At 28.4% G+C, this 21,049-nt stretch overlaps 6 non-coding genes across 6 annotated transcripts; 2 read left to right on the forward strand and 4 right to left on the reverse strand.

Annotated features, from left to right (window-relative positions):
* Window positions 1-3,586: 3,586 nt before the first annotated feature.
* On the reverse strand, window positions 3,587-3,658 carry TRNAE-UUC (transfer RNA glutamic acid (anticodon UUC)). The gene has a single exon. It is a non-coding gene; the product is annotated as a tRNA-Glu (tRNA).
* Window positions 3,659-8,146: 4,488 nt separating this feature from the next.
* On the forward strand, window positions 8,147-8,218 carry TRNAE-UUC (transfer RNA glutamic acid (anticodon UUC)). The gene has a single exon. It is a non-coding gene; the product is annotated as a tRNA-Glu (tRNA).
* Window positions 8,219-8,222: 4 nt separating this feature from the next.
* On the forward strand, window positions 8,223-8,294 carry TRNAQ-CUG (transfer RNA glutamine (anticodon CUG)). The gene has a single exon. It is a non-coding gene; the product is annotated as a tRNA-Gln (tRNA).
* An 11,413-nt stretch (window positions 8,295-19,707) lies between these two features.
* TRNAE-UUC (transfer RNA glutamic acid (anticodon UUC)) lies at window positions 19,708-19,779 on the reverse strand. The gene has a single exon. It is a non-coding gene; the product is annotated as a tRNA-Glu (tRNA).
* A 355-nt stretch (window positions 19,780-20,134) lies between these two features.
* On the reverse strand, window positions 20,135-20,206 carry TRNAE-UUC (transfer RNA glutamic acid (anticodon UUC)). Its single transcript has one exon. It is a non-coding gene; the product is annotated as a tRNA-Glu (tRNA).
* A 355-nt stretch (window positions 20,207-20,561) lies between these two features.
* Window positions 20,562-20,633, reverse strand: TRNAE-UUC (transfer RNA glutamic acid (anticodon UUC)). The gene has a single exon. It is a non-coding gene; the product is annotated as a tRNA-Glu (tRNA).
* Window positions 20,634-21,049: the final 416 nt, after the last annotated feature.

Genomic DNA, 21,049 nt, shown 5'->3' on the forward strand with positions numbered 1-21,049 from the left:
ACTGTAGCCACAGGAAGAAGTTAAAAAGTTTCCTTTTTCAATATTTAATAAGTTTATTTTTTAAAAACTTATTTGTGAAACTAAAAAATATGGTAAATCGATAAATTTTATTAACATTAATGTGCCTGAATAATTATAATTTTTAAAAGGAAGGAAATAATGTGTATAAGCGACCTCTATCAGAAAAATATGTAACTATTCTATTATATGAGGATCAGTGAGAGTGTTTATTAGAAAAAATATTTGGCGCGCGATCTTATCTTTAAAAATCATTTTTTCCATGATTTACCACCTTAAAATTTTAATTTACTTTTAAACAAATAAATAAATAATTTTACTGCCCCTTATTCGATTATATAGATAGCAGCACTGAAGCGACTATATTCTAATCCTTTACCACCAGAATTGTATTTTGTTTGCCAAGTTCTAACCAATGAGTAAGATTCCAATTAACCAGTTCATTTTAAAAACATTTCTCAAGGAAAGCATAAAGTAATCATTGCAAATGAAGTTCGAAATTTTTTTTATATTAATAAAAAAATTTTATAGTTCAGTTACTCTAGATTTTCGGGGTTATAATAAAATGCAATTTTCAAATTAAATAATTTTGAACAATAGAAATATTAGACATCTAGAATCTTTTCATTGAAGCTGCAGATTGTGCAGGTATAGTACAGCGTAAATAAAGTACATAATATATTTATGATAAAAAGCATTTTATTTTTGTTGTTATTCAAAATTGTGTAAGACTCTAATTGTACAAAATAATAATTTTAATACCTTTTGTTTCATTATATAGATGGCAGCACTAATGGCATCATTTTTTAACATTACCAGTTTGAGAACTAACCCAAGTAAAGCAATGAATAACTCTTGCATTATTATTTTTTCCTGCATCTTGCAAAGAAAACCTTATCAATAATAATAATACATAGTGTAGTGCATTTAAACAGCCATTCGAAACAAAATAACCTCAGAGATGTTTCCCATAGCATCGTTAAAAAAAATTATGTTATAAAAAATATTTTTACTACAATAAAAAGGCCTTAAACATAAAGTAAAATACAATTTGTTTCCCAATAATATCTCCCAAAGTGTAAGGGAAAAAATTGGCCCTCGGTATTTTTCAAAACAATAAAATAATACATTTTCAGGCATGATATAGATCTGTTTTATAGGCTATCATATTTTCATAACATTTTTTTTGCTTTTTCATTAATTACATAAAGCACGTTTTTAAACAACAAATGTTATTTTTCGTTAATTTAAAAGTCACTCAAAATAAAAAGCGCTATAATAATAAACTATATATCTGAAAACACTTCTTTCCTGATTCATTTTTAAATACCGCAAAAATAAAAGCAAATTATTGTATTGTTCGATATCATTAAAAAAAATTTTTTTCAGTGAAAAACCTACTTCTTTATCGGATAGATATTATTTATAATATTATTATAACCTGTCATGAATATATGTATAAAAAAACACTAAATAAACGTTAAATGTTAAATTAACTTCGTCGTTAAAATTAATCTGTCATGTTCGATAGAACTACGTACTTAAAAAACATTGGGATTAGAAAACTTTTTTTTTTATATATGTAATCTTTTAAGGAATATAATCGAAAGATTTTATATACATAATCTGAGGGGTCTTATGGATGAAGAATCAAATATTTAAATCGAAAACTTCTTAAAGGATCCATTTTAGGGAGAAATTTTTTTTTTTAAAAAGCCAGCTGCCTGAATGAAATTGACCTGACGTCGCACACCTGCCATTTCTCCACCTGTCCCTTTTTCTTCTCCATACATTACATGGACCAACAAATACGGTTACTCAAAATAGAATATCTTTTGAAAATAAAACTACTCTAAGTATAATTAAAATTAAGTTCATTTTAATAATTTAGTGGCAATAATAAACCATCGAAAATTGCACTTTTATGATTAAAAAATGAAATCGGCAATTCGCACTTCTCGCGCAACCTATGCAATATTAAAAAGCGTGACAAATTACAAGCATATTTATAGAGGTAAAATTTAATTTCACAGATAGTTAGTAAAGAGCCGTGGTGGCTCAGGGGATAGAGCACTCGTACCACAAAGAAGCGATCAGGTTTCGAATCACAGCGACGGCAGTTCGATACGAATTCTGCACCCGGCTCGTACCAACTGCAGTGCTGACATAAAATATCCTCAGTGGTCGACTGATCATGGGATCTCCTTACTTTCAGACTAACTGTGTGAGGTTTTCATTTCTGAAGCCACGTCCTAATTATTTTCCACTATGTCTCAGGGAATCGAGCGTTCGCCTTCCAATGAGGTGCCCTAGGCTCGAATCCCAGCGGTGGTACGATTTCTGCCCCTGGGTAGCACCGTACACAGTGCTGAAGTTAAATATCCTCAATGGCAGACGGATCATGGGTTAGAGTCCTCTTGCCGTCAGGGTAAACATGTGAGGTTTTCTTGGTTTTACTTTCCGAGTAACGCAAATGCGCGTTAGCTCCATCAAAAAGTCCTCCACGAAAGCAAATTTCTCCCTATACTTGATCCAGGAGTTCCCTCGTCTTCTGTATTGGGTTCAAAATTGCAAGGATACGATATTGAACATTGGTTGTCGTAAACTCGAAATTGGATCGACTGTTGTTAATTGGATTGATTTAACGATAGTGACAAAATGAAATAAAATTGTTTATAAAAGTAACAGCAGAAAAAACTGTGCTCCTTCGATTTTTCCGGCTTTTTCGGTTTGGTGCTCCTTCGGAACACCGAATTATAACATTCTATTTTATTTTAATGAAAACTTGACATGCAACTGCACTGACGAAGAATCTGAGTGTGACAACATTAAGTTGTATGTTAAGTTGCACTTTAAAATACAAACTAAGAAAACTAATCTTGTATTCTAATAAAAAATTTTAAGCTCAGAATGCTAATTTTTAAATTATACAGAAAAATATTAGTTATTTCTTTATTTTTGTATAATTTAACTTCGTTATTTACAGTTACACTATTTTTCAAATTATTCATGAAATTTTTAATGGTTTTCTAATCATTCTACACTGTACTAAACAATAGTGAAATTAACGTTCCAAACTCCTTTCTTTTTTTAAGAATTTCAATATTAAAAATACAAGTTTTTCTGAGAAAATATTATTTACGAATAACAGAATGTAAACATACTTTAATCATTTACAATTTTAACTTTTTTAAATGAATAAGAATTCCATATTTTATTTTCATATTTGAAAAATATAGTCTGCAGTGCAATTGAAAAAACAGCGTTAAGTTCTTCACGGAAGGTTTCGAGAAATGTGGCATGACGACTATTTCCGTTCTATTGTCAAGGTTAAAGTAGAATTAAAAAAAAAAGGAAATTAATCGAACAAAGTTTATTTTTAAAAACAAATTTTTTTTTGGTCATAGGATTAGCTTATTTGCAAATATCAAATATATAAAAATCTTAATTTAAATTATTATTATTTTTTATGTTTTTTTTTTTTTGTTGTTGCTAATGTTGATTTTCTATTTCGAAAAAAAAAAATGAAGGTTTCTGTAAAAAATTTTAGATTGCAAAAGTGTTATGCTTCCCATGCCGGGAATCGAACCCGGGCCGCGTGGGTGAAAGCCACGAATCCTAACCACTAGACCACATGGGACTGAAAAGGCAGTTTTGATAATTTTTTCAATTCATTACTTTCTTTTTCATTTATTTTTCTTGATTTTTCTTCTTTCTATACCGTTTGTATAGCATAAATAAAAGTAGCAATTAAGGCTTAATCACCAGTTTTCCTTTAATTCGTCATTAGTTTTGCAGATTTTGAAAACAAATCATATTTTGAAATCGTTTACATATTATAATCAAGTTTCTGGAAAGAAATTATTTTTTTTCAAACTATACAATTGGAATTTTATTCGAAATAAAAAGTAATCGAAATCTTGTCATTTATTAATTCCAAACTGTAATAGTTTTAGATCTTTAATGAATGATTTTAAATTTAATTAGCATTTGTGTTGAATTTTAAAAATTATAATTTTTGGTAATTTTATTAGAAAACAATTAGGCATCGGTATCTAAAATTTAGTAGGTACACATTTACTGTCGACTGAGAAACGAATGTGGAATTTTATCACAATTTTATTTGCCTAAGCTAAGACAAAAAATCATGTTTAATTTCTCATCAGGTATGTCGCAAAAACATAAAAATAAAACTTTACTCTTTTTAGATTTTGCGCGAGAACCATTCAAGCAAGATACGCCCTAACATTTCGTTTTTGTTCATTTCCTCAGAAGACTGAACTCAGCTATAGAGACAGAGGAAAAATTCTAAATATGCTTTTAATATTTTTTATTTAATTTTCACAAATAAACTGATGATGTATATTTACTCTTGTGGCATTATCTTTCAATACATGTAAAATACATGACCGCTATCGAATCAGAACTGTTTGTTTCTATATTTTAGATAAGTATCTTAATTTTTATGCAATTAACGTTAAAAAAATTATTTTTTGCGTTATCCAAATCGCTTTTTAACAATTAAAACTGCAATAAGATAAGATTTTAAGGAATCTAAAATCTGAGAAACGTGTTGTTTTAAATTACTTAATCAAAACCACAAATCGTATCATTTTATTGCTTTAAAGTTTGGAGAAAAAATTCGTAGAAGTTCCAAAAATTATCAAGAGCTATATCTCCTAATTTAATAAAGTGATCCCTTTATTTTCTTACTTTTTTGAAATGTAATATGATATAATAATAATTTGCTAGTATGGTAATGTAATATTACATAATCAAAAGTTTGTTAAGGGCAAAAAAAAAAAAAAGCGCAATAAATATTTTACCTAAAATCCAAGATGGCGGGATTAAAGGCCTCTTAAGAACGATAATTCAAGTTTGTTAACTATCAACTATCAGTTTTTTTTCAGACCAGTATTCTTCGTTGAACATAAGAACGAAACGTAATTAAAATTCTTATGCCACTCAGCAATATCAGAATAAAAAGTGTACCGGGGGGGGGGGGGCACCGAAAAAAAAGTACCTGAAGAACAATCCGGCAAAAAATTACCTCATTTACTATTGCATAAAAGTAACGTCTCATTCGATTCGGCGTTTGAACTCAAACTTAATTTAATTAAATAATTATTCAAACTAATGAGACAAATGCATCAAATTCTCGAAAACGCCATTCGCAGCAAAAATAAATAAATAAAATAATCAACATTTTAATTCAATCAAAACCTACAAGAGAAACAAAATATCGTTAAATGAAGTCATTTTCCAGCCCAAAACACCAGCCTTTAATCTGCAGTTACCATCAGTGAAATGCTGCACTGAATTTTAAATGAAGACTTTCAACTGAATATACAATAATTGCGTGCTGTATGTATGTAAAAGGATCCACCTGAATATGTGGACACTTTTCCTTTTTAACCCTGATATGGTAAAAAAAATAATAAATGTGTGTCAGTGGATGGTTGGGAAGAGGGGTAAAGCGAACTTCCGGTGGTTCCTCGTTTTCCCACGAGCCTTTGGCTCCTTGTGGAGCACCTCACAGGAAACTGATCACGCGTCTCCTAGAGCCGTGGGGTCATGTCTTTCATAACATTTTTTTTTTTTCTTCTTTCCACTGCCTTGTCGCTTATCTGTACTTCGCGTATAATTTTATCAAGCCTTTTGGCTATTTTCCCCACCCCCTTTTTTCTTTCAAGTGTTTAAATGGAAGGAACAGTGCTTGTGTTTTGATGAGCTCTTAAAATCTTTTTTATTTGCATTGTTTGTTTTTTTATGGTGCATTATTAACTTTGTCGAAAGCTGATTAATGACGCTTATTTTCTACAGCTTCCGTTCATTATGAAGTGGAGAGTGTTATGAATTTTTTCTTCTTCATGATTTTATTAAAATTATTTATTTATGAATTTAAGGAAATTATTTATGAATTTAAGGAAATTATTTATGAATTTAAGGAAATTATTTATAAATTTAATTAAATTATTTATGAATTAATTTAAATTATTTATTTATGCTATTTGTTTTGTTAAATTATTTATGAATTTGAAATATTTACTTATTTAAATTATATATTAATGTAATTTATTTATTCACTATCGTTTTTTTTATTTATTGATATCAATTATTTGTTAATTAATTTGGATATTTTATATAATTATTTTAAGAAAATGTTAAGTTTATAGGAATATTTTGAAGTTAGCGTATTTTTGTAGTAGTGTTGTAGCTGTTCTATCTTATTTACACCATTTAATTTATTTAAATTATTGTTTGTTCATTTTAATTATTTACTTATGTAGTTTAATAATTTATTTTTGTTAATTTATTTTTTATTAATTTTTTCTTATTTATTTATTAACTTTTTTTTATTTACTGAGGTCAATTATCTGTTAATTAATTTGGGTATTTAACATAATTATTTTAAGAAAATTTTAAATTTATAGGAATGTTTTGAAGTTAGCGTATTTTTGTGTTAATGTTGTAGTTACATTCAGCTGTTCTATCTTATTTACACCATTTAATTTATTTAAATTATTGTTTGTTCATTTTAATTATTTATTTATGTAATTTATTTTTATTAATTTATTTTTTATAAATTTATTTTTTATTAATTTATTTTTTATTTATTTATTAACGTTTTTTTATTTACTGATGTCAATTATGTGTTAATTAATTTGGGTATTTTATATAATTATTTTAAGAAAATGTTAAGTTTATAGGAATGTTTTGAAGTTAGCGTATTTTTGTATTAGTGTTGTAGTGACATTCAGCTGTGCTATCTTATTGACACCATTTAATTTATTTAAGTTATTATTTATTTATTTAAATCATTTACTTATAATTAAAAATATTTATACGTTTTAAATATTTAATTATTATTTAAATTATTCATTTATGTAATTTATTATTTTATATTTTATTTATTTATTAGCGTTTTTTATTTATTGATGTCAATTATTTGTCAATTAATTTGTGTATTTTATATAATTATTTTAAGAAAATGCTACTGTTTATAGCAATGTTTTGTACCTAGCGTATTTTTGTATCAGTGGTAGAGTTACATTCAGCTGTTCTTATTTACATCTTTACGTCTTATTTACATCTTATTTACATGTTCTTATTATCTTGTTCTTATTTATCTTATTTACACCATTAATTTCTGGCGTTTCTATTCATTATGAGTTGAAAAGTGTCATTAGTTTTTTAATAAATTTTAGTTACTTAAGTTGTCGTTTATGTATTTTATTTTTGAAGTCGCAAATTTACGAAATTATTTGTAAAAAATTTTATTAATAATGGTGTAATTGAACCGATTTTTTTTTTTTTACAGTTTTCGATGGCGATTATAAAATGAAGAGTGTAATAAATTTTTTATTATTTTTTTTTATTTATTAATTTTTTTATTTATTAATTTGTTTTATTTATTAATTTGCTTTTATTTATTCATTTTCTTCCGCATTTTTTTCTTCTTATGTATTTACCCAATTATGGAAATGTTTTGTAGAAAGAACTATTCTGTTATTAATGGTATAGTTGCTCCGAATTTTCGTCAGTTGCTAATTTCGCATAGATTTTTTTAACAATAGAATATTTATTTAAAAATTAATATTGTCTTTAATTTTTTTATAGCTTGTGTTCTATATCATTGCTTCACTTTGTAATGTCACTTGTTTTTTTGTTTTATGCTTCTCAGTTAAATTATTATTGTTATTGTTTTTAAAAAGAAAATTATTTCTGAAATTTAAGTGATATTTTGTTTTTAAAGACAAATTTGATCATTTAGAACTAAACAATCTTTAAGAATGAAATGCTTCCCCATCCTCTCTCACTCTTTTTATTATTATTTATTACTCATTTTTTGAAGTAAAAAAAGAACTTAAAATTTCGAGAAAAGAAAAAATAATTCAATTAATGCGAACAGGAACGAGATAAAAATAAAAGTTAGTGAAAGTAATAAAGTCATGTAAATTCGTGTTACGAACTTTTCGATATAATTTTTTTTTAATTAATAAAAAAAAAGCTTTTTTTCATCTTTTGTTTCACGTATAAGTTTAAAAAAAATCATCATGTAGAAATTCAGATTTCATAATATAAATGCTGTAGAAGGCTATATAATATTTTTCTCCCCGTCCGTGAGTCCCATGTGGTCTAGTGGTTAGGATTCGTGGCTTTCACCCACGCGGCCCGGGTTCGATTCCCGGCATGGGAAGAAAGGTTCTATGGTGTAATGGTTAGCACTCTGGACTCTGAATCCAGCGATCCGAGTTCAAATCTCGGTAGAACCTATTATTTTAATTTTTTATACATCCAAATAATCTAAAATTATTTATTCCCAAACTTTAAACAGTTTTAATTTATATAAAATTTAAATAATTATTATACAAAATTTAAATCATGTCTTCATTATATAAAAGTTTTTATTCCTCTATTTTTAAAATTTGTTGCGCTTGTGATAATATAGCAAGATGGTTAAGTGAAAAACTGCGATCTTTGTTCTATCGATAAATTAACTTTTAAACCGTTTATATAATAATGTCATGTTATTAAAAAAAAAGAAAAATAGCAATACGATTTTTTAGAGATAGGTTACGTTAGAATAACATTATACACAGTTCCTTCTTCTTCTTTTTTTTTTTTTTTTTTTTTTTTTTTTTTTTTTTTTTTTTTTTTTTTGTGCTACATTTATTTGGCGAGATTTATCACTGATATTTTTTTATCGATACATCAAGGAATGGGATTTTTCTTAAAATCACAATTGTTTGAATTTTTAGCAAAGCATCTCACCTTACAACAATTATATTTATAAAACATATTACAGTTGGCCTATTTTTTCGAAAATTTTTCATTATTTTTTTTTCTAATACAAACGTTTATTAATAAAAGGGCAGTTAAAAGCAAACTTAAATCGCAATCCAAATCAACCCTTTCTATTTTTATTGCAAAGTGTTTCACTTTTTCTTTCCTATCGATTTAATATATCGCGATTAATGAAGATTCTTGCGATTTTTTTTCCTTTAGCAACGAAAGAGTCCATCACGAATTCTGTTCGTGCAACATGATGGTCCGCCCAACAGATAGCCTCTTATTTCTTTTTATTTTCTTGGCGTCATTTTTATTTATGTGTGTATTTTTTCCCTTCACCACTTACCAGCTGTAGAGCCTTCCATACACACTAGAAAGAGAAGATATACCACTGAAATCACTTGGCCTTTTTGGCGTAAACAAACGAAAGAGTTCAGGGGGCCCCGATTTGGGGACTCTTGCATTATGAGGACCAGGGAAGTTGAATGTTTTGAAAGCAAAAGAAGGGAATGATGCCAAGGATTCTCTGCTTTGCAACCGACAGCTGTTGACCTGTCGGAAATTAAATGCCAAATCAAACTACAAGCGGCCCTTAGGTGCAAAAGATTCTGAATAGCCTTGCTCTTTTTTATTTATTAAATTTATTTATTAAAAAGAATAATGAAAGATTAATTTTTTTTTTTTTTTTTTTAAAGGAAGAAAAGTTTTATCTCTGTAAAGTAATTATTTGGTGGTGTTTCAAAAACTTCTAAAGTAAATTCAATCGAGTAAAATAAAAAATTTACTTTTTTCATTTAAAGAATATTAATTGTAACTTTCCTCTTTTTGGTTTATTAAGTTTATTGTTTAAGAAAAAAATTAGAAAGAGTGATTTTTGTTCTAAAAAAAAAGTTCTTCTCTGTAAAAAATGACGAAATTGTTTGAAGAATGCTTAAAAAATTTAGAAAGTTAACCCAATCGAGTAAAACCAAAGAGTTTTTAATGTTTGAATGGTAATAAATAATAATTGTAGCTTTCCTTTTTTGGTTTATTAAGTTTATTGATTAAAAAAAATAAGAAAGAATGATTTTTGTCTAAAAAAACAAGTTTTTTTCTCGGTAAAAAATGACGTAATTGCTTGGAGAATGTTTAAGAAACTTCATAAATAAACACAATCGAGTAAAATCCAAGATTTTTTCATTTTTGAATATAATAATTGAAGCTTTGCTCCTTTTGCACATTACATTTATTTATTTAAAAATATAAATATTTTTTAAAAAAAATACCTGAATAGCTTTAGATTTTAAAATTTATTGCACTTCATGGATAATTGTATTGTGATTTAAATTTTCATCAAAAATTTTCAGAAAAACATCGACTTATATGAATAGGGAACTTAGCAGATACAGCAAATTATGAATTCAAAAAATTTATTTTATGCATTTGTGTACAAATTTAGAGCACAAAATATTTAGTAAAATATTTTATGTAAGCGTGCGTTTTTCTCCCATTTAAGTGTCAACGTATTAATATATAGTTGAAAGATTTTGTATTTTAATAAAACTATGCAATGATTTTAAATTTTAGCTAATTTATTTAATCTTAAAGGGTAATTATCCCTTTTTTTTCCTCACTGACTTAAAAAATATTTTATTTTTTGAAAAATCTTTTTTAAGAACAACCACAAGAAATCGCTACCACTTTTTTACACAAGAAATTGTTTAAAATGTTTGAATAAGAAAAATACAAAATTATGATGCATTTTTGTTGAAAATGAATAAAAAATAATTTATATAAATATTATTCTATTTCTATTGTTCCGTGTGTTCTAGTGGGTAGGGTTCGTGACTTTAATCCACGCAGTTAAAGATATGTTCCCCGTTAGAGAAATTTTTTTCTCAAAAGTGTTTTGATGCAGAACAATTAATTTAAATTACAATTAGTTTATTTTAATTACTTAATTGAATGTAATTTAGTTTAATTTCAAAATATCCAAGTGTACTTAGAGCAAACTTGTTAGTCAGCATAATTTTTCGTCATTTTTGTAATAATTTACATTTTATCGATATAATAATTTAATATATGTATTTAAAAATAATATCGATTTCCTTCAGTTATTCCTTTGTGTATAAAGCGAAACCTATCGATATAATTTTTCCCTACATTTTCGTCCATTAAATTAAAATTAGGATACTATTTTTACTTTTATTTACAATATTTCAAAAAATATATATATATATATTTACAGTATTTCTAAAATTTTTTGTTTAAATCATTTTAAAAATTTAAGTTTCTTAAAAGTTATCTCAAACAGTGTTGTTATAAAAACATTTCTGTTCAAAAATGCAAAAACCAATGTTTGTTATCGATCCGAATCACTTTATACAAATCACTGATCTGAATCACTCGATTCGAATCACTTATCTGAATAATTTTTTTTATTGAATGGTCATTTGAATCACTGTTCTGAATCACTTGAGTCGAATAATGATTTGAAAAACTTGATTCAAATCGTTGATCTGAATCACATAATTTGTATAGTACAAAATCACTTGATTTAAATAATAAGTCGAGTCACTGATCCGAACCACATAACTAGAGTCAGTAATCTGAATCACTTAATTCAAATCTGTGATACGAATCACTTGATTCGAATAGTGATTTGAATTACTGGATACGATTCACTGACCCGAATTTTTCTATTCGAATTACTGATCCGAATCTGTTCATTTGAACCATTGATCCGATTAATTTGATTGTAATAGTTACTTTAATTACTTTATTTATTTCATTCTAATGGTTACTAAAATTATGATCGAATCATTCATTAGAATCACTTAGTTCGAATTACTGATCAATTACATTATCAATTACTGATTCGAATCACTTCAATGATACTGAAACGAATCAAGCTGTATTAATAGGAACAGCTCTTTATTTATTTATTTATTTTTTAAATAAAAAAGACACATTTATTCAACAAACACACATAAAGTATCAAAAAATTAAAAAACAAAAACTATCTCCTCAAAAATCAACAACTCTCTGATGATCTCGCGCTTTTTTTTTTTTAATTGATCTCGATATAGGTTTCGTTTCTTTTATTCATGCTTTTGTTAGCCAGATACTTTTTTAATATTTTTAGACTTTATAATACCAATCACTTCAATTCGAATCACTGCAAATAAGTTTTTATCCTCAATCAGGGCTTAAAATCACAACGTTCACAAAATTACGCGAAGATTTTTCACAATTTCGCAAGAACGGAACGTTCACAATAAGTTTGGAACAAACACTAAGAATTATTTTATTGCGACATATAAACAAAATCGAACATTTGAATTCTTATGACGAATTCCTAATTAACGTTATATTTTTTTAAAGCATTTCTAAACCATTCATCTTCTTAGAACGATCTGACTAATAAATGTGGCTAACCAGCATAGTTAAAAAAGAACTAAAAAGTTTTTGTATTTTTCGGATGCGGCGTCACGAACGACATCCTAACGACATTTTGATAGATGCCTCTCTGACCAAGTGCGATCGTTTTTAATGATCCACCTTTGACCTCAAAACAGGCCTCCACAAGGGTGTTTAATGTCTGGAATAAAAACTTGGAGATCAAATACGTTGTCTTTGGCCTCGAACGACCCGAACCCACGTAGTGAATTTATTCTATTCATATAATCTTGCTAATCGCGCATTAACGCAAGTGCGTTGACCGTGATATGGAAGACGCACGTGGAAAACGTGTTGTTACATGTTCCCCCCAACAAGTTAAAGCTGATTTCGATGTCCCACACGCGTTCTATACAATTTCTTCTTTTTTCTTTCTTTCCTTTTTTTAAAATTTCTTTTGTTTATTTATAAATCGTCATGTGTGATTCTTTTTGGTCAATGCTAGGATTCCGTTTTCGAGTTCGAACAAAGATGTCTTGTGTTCGAATTCAATGAAAAATGATTACAGCTGGAACTATTCTCTTGAGAAATAAATATCGTTTGGTCGAGATGGAACACTTGCTTCATTTTTGACAATAATAAGAGCAAGACATGTGATTTTCATCTCGACAAGAATATCATTTTCCGTTAATTTTTATTTTATTATCTGATTTTATTTTCTTACTTTAATGGGACAAATTTACCAAGCATAAAAAATTTTGATGAAATTTATTTTTAAAAAAATTTAATTTTTAAAAACTTCAAGTTTTAAGTTATTTTTATGTTTGTAAGTATAAAATGCAGAAACAGACGTAAAAGTCGCGTTTTCAAAATTGGATTTCTCCGGAACTATTCGACCGATTTCACTAAAATTTTGTGCATTTAAAATTAAATAAAATTGCATTCTTTAAAATTAAAAATTGTATACATTACAATTCAAAAGTTTTTCAAGTATTTTTTAAATTAACTAACAAATATTTACTAAAAGTTATGTTTTGCATCTTTGAACAAACGAATTTTATAATTGTGTGCAAAAATGTTTCAAGTCAATTAAAAAGTTCTTTATGATGAAATACCCATAAAATAAAATAAACATTAAGCGCTCCAAACTTTACACCTAGCCGAACTATCGGGACCACATTACCATATTACCTCCGATTTTTTAGGAGTCAGAAATCCGAATCCGTATTAAAAAAAAGGTATGTTTATTCAGATAAAGTACGGTGTGTCTGATTTCATATCTTAAAATATTGTTTGCACTAACTAATTAGCATATTTTAGGTCACCCCCTCGAACCATTTAGATTTAGACCTAGAACATGAAGATCCGATCATTAGACCGAAAGTTATTCATTGCGGTCTGTTTAATTTTTTGCACACTGTACATTTTTAATTAATTCTAATCATTTTTAGTAAAAAAATTTTTAAAGTAAATTATGCGATTAAATATTTCATTATTCCAAAGAATAAGCTTAATCGGTACGAAATAAAGGATGTATGTTTTTATCGTTTTAAATATCAGCTATGGTCAATAATTCTTTCAAATCATGTGAAATTATCGATGAAATATTATTTTAACATGAACAAGTATTGGAACGAATTTCATGACAGAAAACTTGATTTTTGCTTAGAAATATTTACGCCTAAACGAAAGTTAATTCATTAATGCGATAAAAAATTCTCTCTCTAAATAATTTAATTAATTAAACTCAAGTATTATTTTTCATCGATTTTTAATTATTGCATAAAGAAATAATAAATTTTTATTTTTTATAGTATTTTTAGAGTGTATTTCTTCATGAAACAAAATCCCCTAGACTCAAATAATAAGATATTTATCTGCCATAAAACTGTCCAAATGGTTCCTCTAACGTCGAACATTTCTTTATAATCTTCATTGATAAAATAGTGATAAAATTATACCAAACGTCGTTCCATGTACTGGACGATGAGTCATTCAAAATCAATACTTTTATTAAAATTTCTAAGTCTATTACTTATGGACTATGGATTTAATAATAATTTTTCGTACTCAATTCAACTTTATTGATGATTGACCCTGTAAAACTAAGCACAGATGCCGCTAGGGGTTAAATTCGTAGTAAGACTTCCGGGTTGCTACTTCCGATTGATTTTCACGCCTCAGCTTAAAAAATCATGCTATCTAATATTTTATTTTATATTTTATAACCGTCGTTGAACAGCCGACCCAATTTTGTGGCTTACGACTTCTAATGTTCAACTCGGTAGCCTTGTCATTTTGAACCCAATCCAGAAGACAAGAAAACTCCTGGATCAAGTATTGGAGTGAAATTTGCCTTCGTGGAGGACTTTTTGATGGAACTAACCCGCATTTGCGTTACACGGAGAGGAAGACCACGAGGACCTCCCACGGTTAGCCTGACCGCAAAGGGACTCTAACTCATGATCTGTCTACCACTGAGGATATTTTACGTCAGCACTGTGGTCGGTGCTAGCCGGATGCAGATTCGTATGTACCAGCCATCACCGGGATTCGAACCTGGTTCACCTCATTGGAAGGCGAACACTCTATACCCTCAGCCATCACGGCTAACGCCTTCCAATGCATATTTAAAAACCTAAATAAATTGTAAGGTTTGCCATGTTTTGAGTGTTATCCCTTATTTGGCTATTAGTTGTGCAAAATATCACTCCTTGTAATTTTTTGGGTTGCACCATAAGCATGCTTGCGGAGTTTTCGGAATGCATTTGTTGTTTGTTTCGTCAAAATTTAAATTGAAAGAACTCGTTATTTTGTACACGTCATCCAATATTATTGTATTTGTAGTGTGTACAAAATAACGTGTTCTTTCGATTTAAATTTCGACGAAGCAAACAACAAATGCATTCCGAAAACTCCGCAAGCATGCTTATGGTGCAACCCAAAAAATTACAAGGAGTGATATTTTGCACAACTAATAGCCAAATAAGGGATAACACTCAAAACATGGCAAACCTTACAATTTATTTAGGTTTTGATATTAATTTTCTTAAATTTGATTTAGGCTCACAATCAGTAAAAATTTGTAAATTTCATGGAACTCTTATGAGTGTTAAAATTATGCGTAAATTTAAACACAAATTACAATAATAAAACTTCCTAAAATGTTAAGCCTGTTCACGCATCGCCTCGTAAGCATACCATAAGCGGAATGATACGCCGGAAGTTTTCTAAATTTCTTCCGGTTTTCGGAAACTTGTTATTGTTTACATTCAGTCAACCATCCATTGAAGCCTAAGTTTTTATCTGACATTAAATAGTATTGGATAAAAAGTTTGGTGATGTGATATTACCCAGACCATCAGCCCTTTGAAATCATATTTTCTTCAGCCATTTATAAATCTGTTTACCACCAAGATGTGCACAATAACTTTAAAAAGTAAATAATGTCTTATGATACCTAATCTAGAATTATAGCCGGAAATTGTAAATATCGTTTCTTGACTGGAGCAAACATACATGCATGGTAGTAACCAGGACTTCTCTTATCTCGTTGATATGAAAATTAATTGCAAATATTTCTTATTGGATAGAACAAACAGACTCGATTGTACTCAAGACTTCAATTAATCACATACTATTTACCCGGAAATAAATTGCAAATATCTTTTTTCAGATAGAGCAAATATAGGTCTCTAGACCCGAGGTTCACAAGCTGTGCTCCGAAAAATTTTCCCAATTTTCCGCAAAACATTTCCCAGTTTTCTGCAAAACATTTTCCAGTGCTCTGCAAAACATTTACTTCTATTCCTCAAAGAATCTTCAATGCTCGGCAAAAACATTGGGCAATTTTAAAACTTGAAGAAAAAAAATGTAAACCTATTTTAAAATTTAAAATGTTTTTTTTTACGAAAAAATATTTAAATATTATGATTTAGGGGTGAATTAAAAAATCAAGCCTTAATTGTTAATCATCGTTCGCTTAATTTTTTTACTTTTTAAAAAGCAATTCAGCATTCTTGTAATTCAGCATCAGTAATTTATGTCAGTTTTTTGACCGTTATTCGACAAAAAAAATCCACTTCAAAAGTCAACACTAACAACAACCCATAGTGGAGATCAAAACAACGTTTTCATTCTCTTTAAATTTGCGTTTAACTAAACTATGTAAAAATTTGAAACAAATGATATAGTGCCATAAGTAATTAATTAACAAAAGAGGTTTTACAATATTTGCCTTGAATTTATTTACTTATTTATTTTCAGATATGTTTTTGCTGTCTGCGTTGGGAAACTAGTTTTTAAAAAAATAACTAAATAAATAAACTTAAAAATCTAATGTCTTCTTAACTTAAATAAAGAAACGACGTTGCTTTATTTTTGCTATTTTGTGGTTCAATTAACTAAATGAAATATGAGGTAATATAAATAGCACCGCTTTGAATTTCCAATTTTAAAGTTGATCCCTTATCAAAAAAGTTTGAAAACCTCAGCTATAGGTCTACACAATACAAGTTTCAACAGTAATATATAATAGCCATAAAACCAGACATCTCTTATAAAATAGTAAAAAAAAAATACAAGTATGATATTATATATGACGTAATTTAAACTCTTTTTTCTTTGTATATAAATCGATAGTAAATATCTCTCTTTTTGAATGGAACGAAACTAGGAGTACATATATTAGTACTCTCAAATATTAGTACGTCCCAGAACATGCATGTTCACTTGTGCTTAAGACTTAAATTATTCGAGTACTATTGACACAGAAATCAGTTGTAAACATCTTTTCTTAGATAAAGCAAACATACCATCTTACACGTATGATATAGCTCTTAAGACTAAAAAGGTTTCAACAGCAATACAGGGTTATTTATAATTCCCTCCGGGGTTTCGAAGCGATATAGTAAAAAAACGAAGACGAATATGGCAAGAAAGAACATATGAAATTATTCCGAAAGTATTCAAGTTTTAATTTAAGCAGTTGCCGGTAGATGGCAGTAACATGTACCACTGAAGCCAGTTGTAGTAAAGAAAAAATGGCGGTATCCCGGAGGTAATTATGAATAACCCTGTATATAACAGCCATAAAAACTAGCATCGCTTATTGACTAGATCAAAAATACAGCTTGATAGTGTGACGTAATTTAACTTTGAATGAATAGCAAATATTTTTTTATTATGAAAAACACACATTTATTTCACGGTAGTGCTGAAGCTTGTATATCGAAGGCTCTGTTGTAATATGAAACGATGCCATTTGTGATTATTATGTTATTTTATAAATACTGTGAGTTTGCAACTGTTATATCAAGCTTAGCCTATCTAAAGCCAGCTCTGTCTACGCTTGTATTGAAAATGGCGCAAAGCGCAAAGGCGTCAATATGGCGAAATACCACAGTTTTGTGAAAATAAAAAGAGTTAGTGGTTTAATTTTTGTAATATTTAAAAGCTTACACCAATGCTGCATTACCTGGGCTTATAAAAATTTTCAAAATCTGAGAATACGACATCGCATTGCTTCAAGTGTAAGGCACTTAAACTATGACTTTTTTACTTTCCTTGGAGACAGAGCATCGAAAAACAGCGTTAAGACTTTGAATTAATCGAATGCTTATTAACTCAAAAATAAGTTGCAAATCTTTAAAAAAGCAACCATAGATACAGGATTATTCTCAAGACTATAATTAATATGGAATGCAAGTTACATGTTGCTGTCGCATCGAATAAAATTATAAATCAGTATGTCTTGGTCATTTTAATTTGTTGCATTCCTTTTTAATGTCCCGAGCCCATTGTTTATTTTTTTTCAGTCAATAAACACTCTCCGCATCAATTACACATTGCTGACGTTTAATATAGCCCTCGCCGAAAACGAGGCTCAATAAATCGACGCCTAATTAACAGATAAAGGTCCCAACTTCATCATTTATAACCATTCCCAGAAACGTTAAAATTACTCTAGATCTCTGGGTCAGCGATCATGGAGGCCGGAAAAGTGTTTAAAGAGAGGAAGATATAAAACTATTTCCACAACTCGTATTTCTTTCTTGGGTTCGTGAATCAAGTTGGAAAAAGTTGCGGTTGTGGTTTTGTTTGGTTCTCTGAGTGGACCGTTTCTTAATTTAGACACAAGCCACAGCAACTCCATTATTGCTTCTTTTTTTAAAAAAAATAAATAAATTAGAAGTTCCGCTGTAGGAATTGTAATTAACGCGTGACCCTGACGACTTCTTAAAAATGATGTATGTGTAGATTGTATATAATTCTTTTTTACTCCGAAGTGAATTTTTTTCAGAAAAAAGCCGTTATTTGTGGTAATGATTTAGAAATGTATTTTATAACTTGAGTTAATTTTATTACAGTATATTCTCAATAATTCAAAGTTGAAGGGTGGCTAAAAAAATTTCGGTGTAGCCGAGTTTTCCTTATAACAAGTTCAGAGCTAAATATGTTCGAAAAAGTAGAACGATTTTTTCGAAAATAGCACTCTAAAAAATAAAGCCATGAAACATAGGAATAATTATGTATGTAATGTTAGTTTACTTTAAGTAGTTACTTAATTATGTTAACTATGTTATTATGTTAACTATGTTATTATGTTAACTATGTTATTATGTTAACTATGTTATTATGTTAACTATGTTATTATGTTAACTATGTTATTATGTTAACTATGTTATTATGTTAACTATGTTATTATGTTAACTATGTTATTATTTTAACTATGTTATTATGTTAACTTAATTATGTTAACTGTTATTTAACTATGTTAAGTAGTAACGTAATTATGCATTAAATAGAAAAAATCAGTTTATAATAAACGTACATTGTGATTTTTTTTCCAAAAAAATTCCTTTTCTATTTCGAAAAATATTCGACATAACGAGGTTTTGGAAAATATTCGACATAACGAGGTTTTGGAAAATATTCGACATAGCGAGGTTTATAGGAATTCAGATTAACATTACGTGGATATGTAATGCTCAGGGGAAGAATAATTTTTTAACATAGCAAGGTTTCCGAGATATAGGAAGTTCGAGATATCGAGAGTACACTGTACTTAGATAAAAGGGCGGAGTATCGTTTGTAATAAATTGTATTTCAGGGGGAGCAATTAAAATGATTCTAGTTCATAGTACAATGTAATTTTAGTTTTAAATTGTGTTGTAAGTTTCGTTGTCTTTTGATTTCAATAAAACAATGAAGAAAAAAAATCTTAATTATATATTTTTCTAATAAAATTTTATAATTAGCATGAAAGGAAATAAAACAGGCTTTGTAGAGTTTAGATTTCTTGAAAATATTTTGTAAGCAAAAATTATGAAACATCGTTGTTATTATCGATCATAACGTAGATATTTTTGAAAATGTGAATAAAACATAATAGAATCAATTTTCCCAAGATCTTGTAAATGATAGTTACTGTACATAATTAACAGTAGTGAAAGAACTCATCTGACAGTAAATCATTAAATTAATAATAAAAATAAAATCTCATTTTGTAGAGATTTCTTCCCATGCCGGGAATCGAACCCGGGCCGCGTGGGTGAAAGCCACGAATCCTAACCACTAGACCACATGGGACTACTGCACTTTGTCAGCAGTTGCATGGTAGCCATGGCTAGTAGAATAATAAATAATCCATTCGCAAGACTAATTCATAATACAACATGTTTTTTATTCCAAAATTTTGAAAACGAAATATAATCGTGAATGTATTAAAATCAATTACTTAAACATTAAATGAATTCGTCAATTATCGTTGTTTTTATCATTACGTAGGTATTTTTCTAAATGTCAATACAACATAACATAATTAATTTTCTCAAAATCATTTAGTTGGTAGTTACTGTACATAATCAACAGTAGTGAAAGAACTTATCTGACTGTAAATCATTAAATTAATAATAAAAGTAAAACCTCATTTTGTAGAGATTTCTTCCCATGCCGGGAATCGAACCCGGGCCGCGTGGGTGAAAGCCACGAATACTAACCACTAGACCACATGGGACTATTGCACTTAGTCAGCAGTTGCATGGTAGCCATGGCTAGTAGAATAATAAATAATCCATTCGCAAGACTAATTCATAATACAACATGTTTTTTATTCCAAAATTTTGAAAACGAAATATAGTCGTGAATGTATTAAAATCAATTACTTAAACATTAAATGAATTCCTCAATTATCGTTGTTTTTATCATTACGTAGGTATTTTTCTAAATGTCAATACAACATAACATAATTAATTTTCTCAAAATCATTTAGTTGGTAGTTACTGTACATAATCAACAGTAGTGAAAGAACTTATCTGACTGTAAATCATTAAATTAATAATAAAAATAAAATCTCATTTTGTAGAGATTTCTTCCCATGCCGGGAATCGAACCCGGGCCGCGTGGGTGAAAGCCACGAATCCTAACCACTAGACCACATGGGACTACTGCACTTTGTCAGCAGTTGCATGGTAGCCATGACTAGTAGAATAATAAATATCCCGTTCACAAGACTAATTTATAATTAACATACCTTTAATTTCAGAATATTAAATATCTATTATAAACGTGAATGTATTAAAATCAATTACTTCAAAAGAATTATGGAAACTACATACATCAAATGAATTACAGTTTTTGAAAAGAAAACACTCATAGAAAAAGTGTTATGAAGAATGTGAAAAGTTTATCATTTCTGAGCAGATTGTCTTTTTTTTCTTTTTTTTTTTTCAATACTGTCTTTCAGCTAAATACCCCCTCAAATGTTAAAGTTTAATCATTATGAGTACAGATCCTGAATTAAGAAAGGGGAGTTCCATGATCCACCCACAATAGACCCCGTTGGTCAAAGGTTATCATC

The sequence above is a fragment of the Parasteatoda tepidariorum genome, chromosome 3 (genome assembly GCF_043381705.1).
Source record: "Parasteatoda tepidariorum isolate YZ-2023 chromosome 3, CAS_Ptep_4.0, whole genome shotgun sequence".
Lineage (NCBI taxonomy): Eukaryota > Metazoa > Arthropoda > Arachnida > Araneae > Theridiidae > Parasteatoda > Parasteatoda tepidariorum.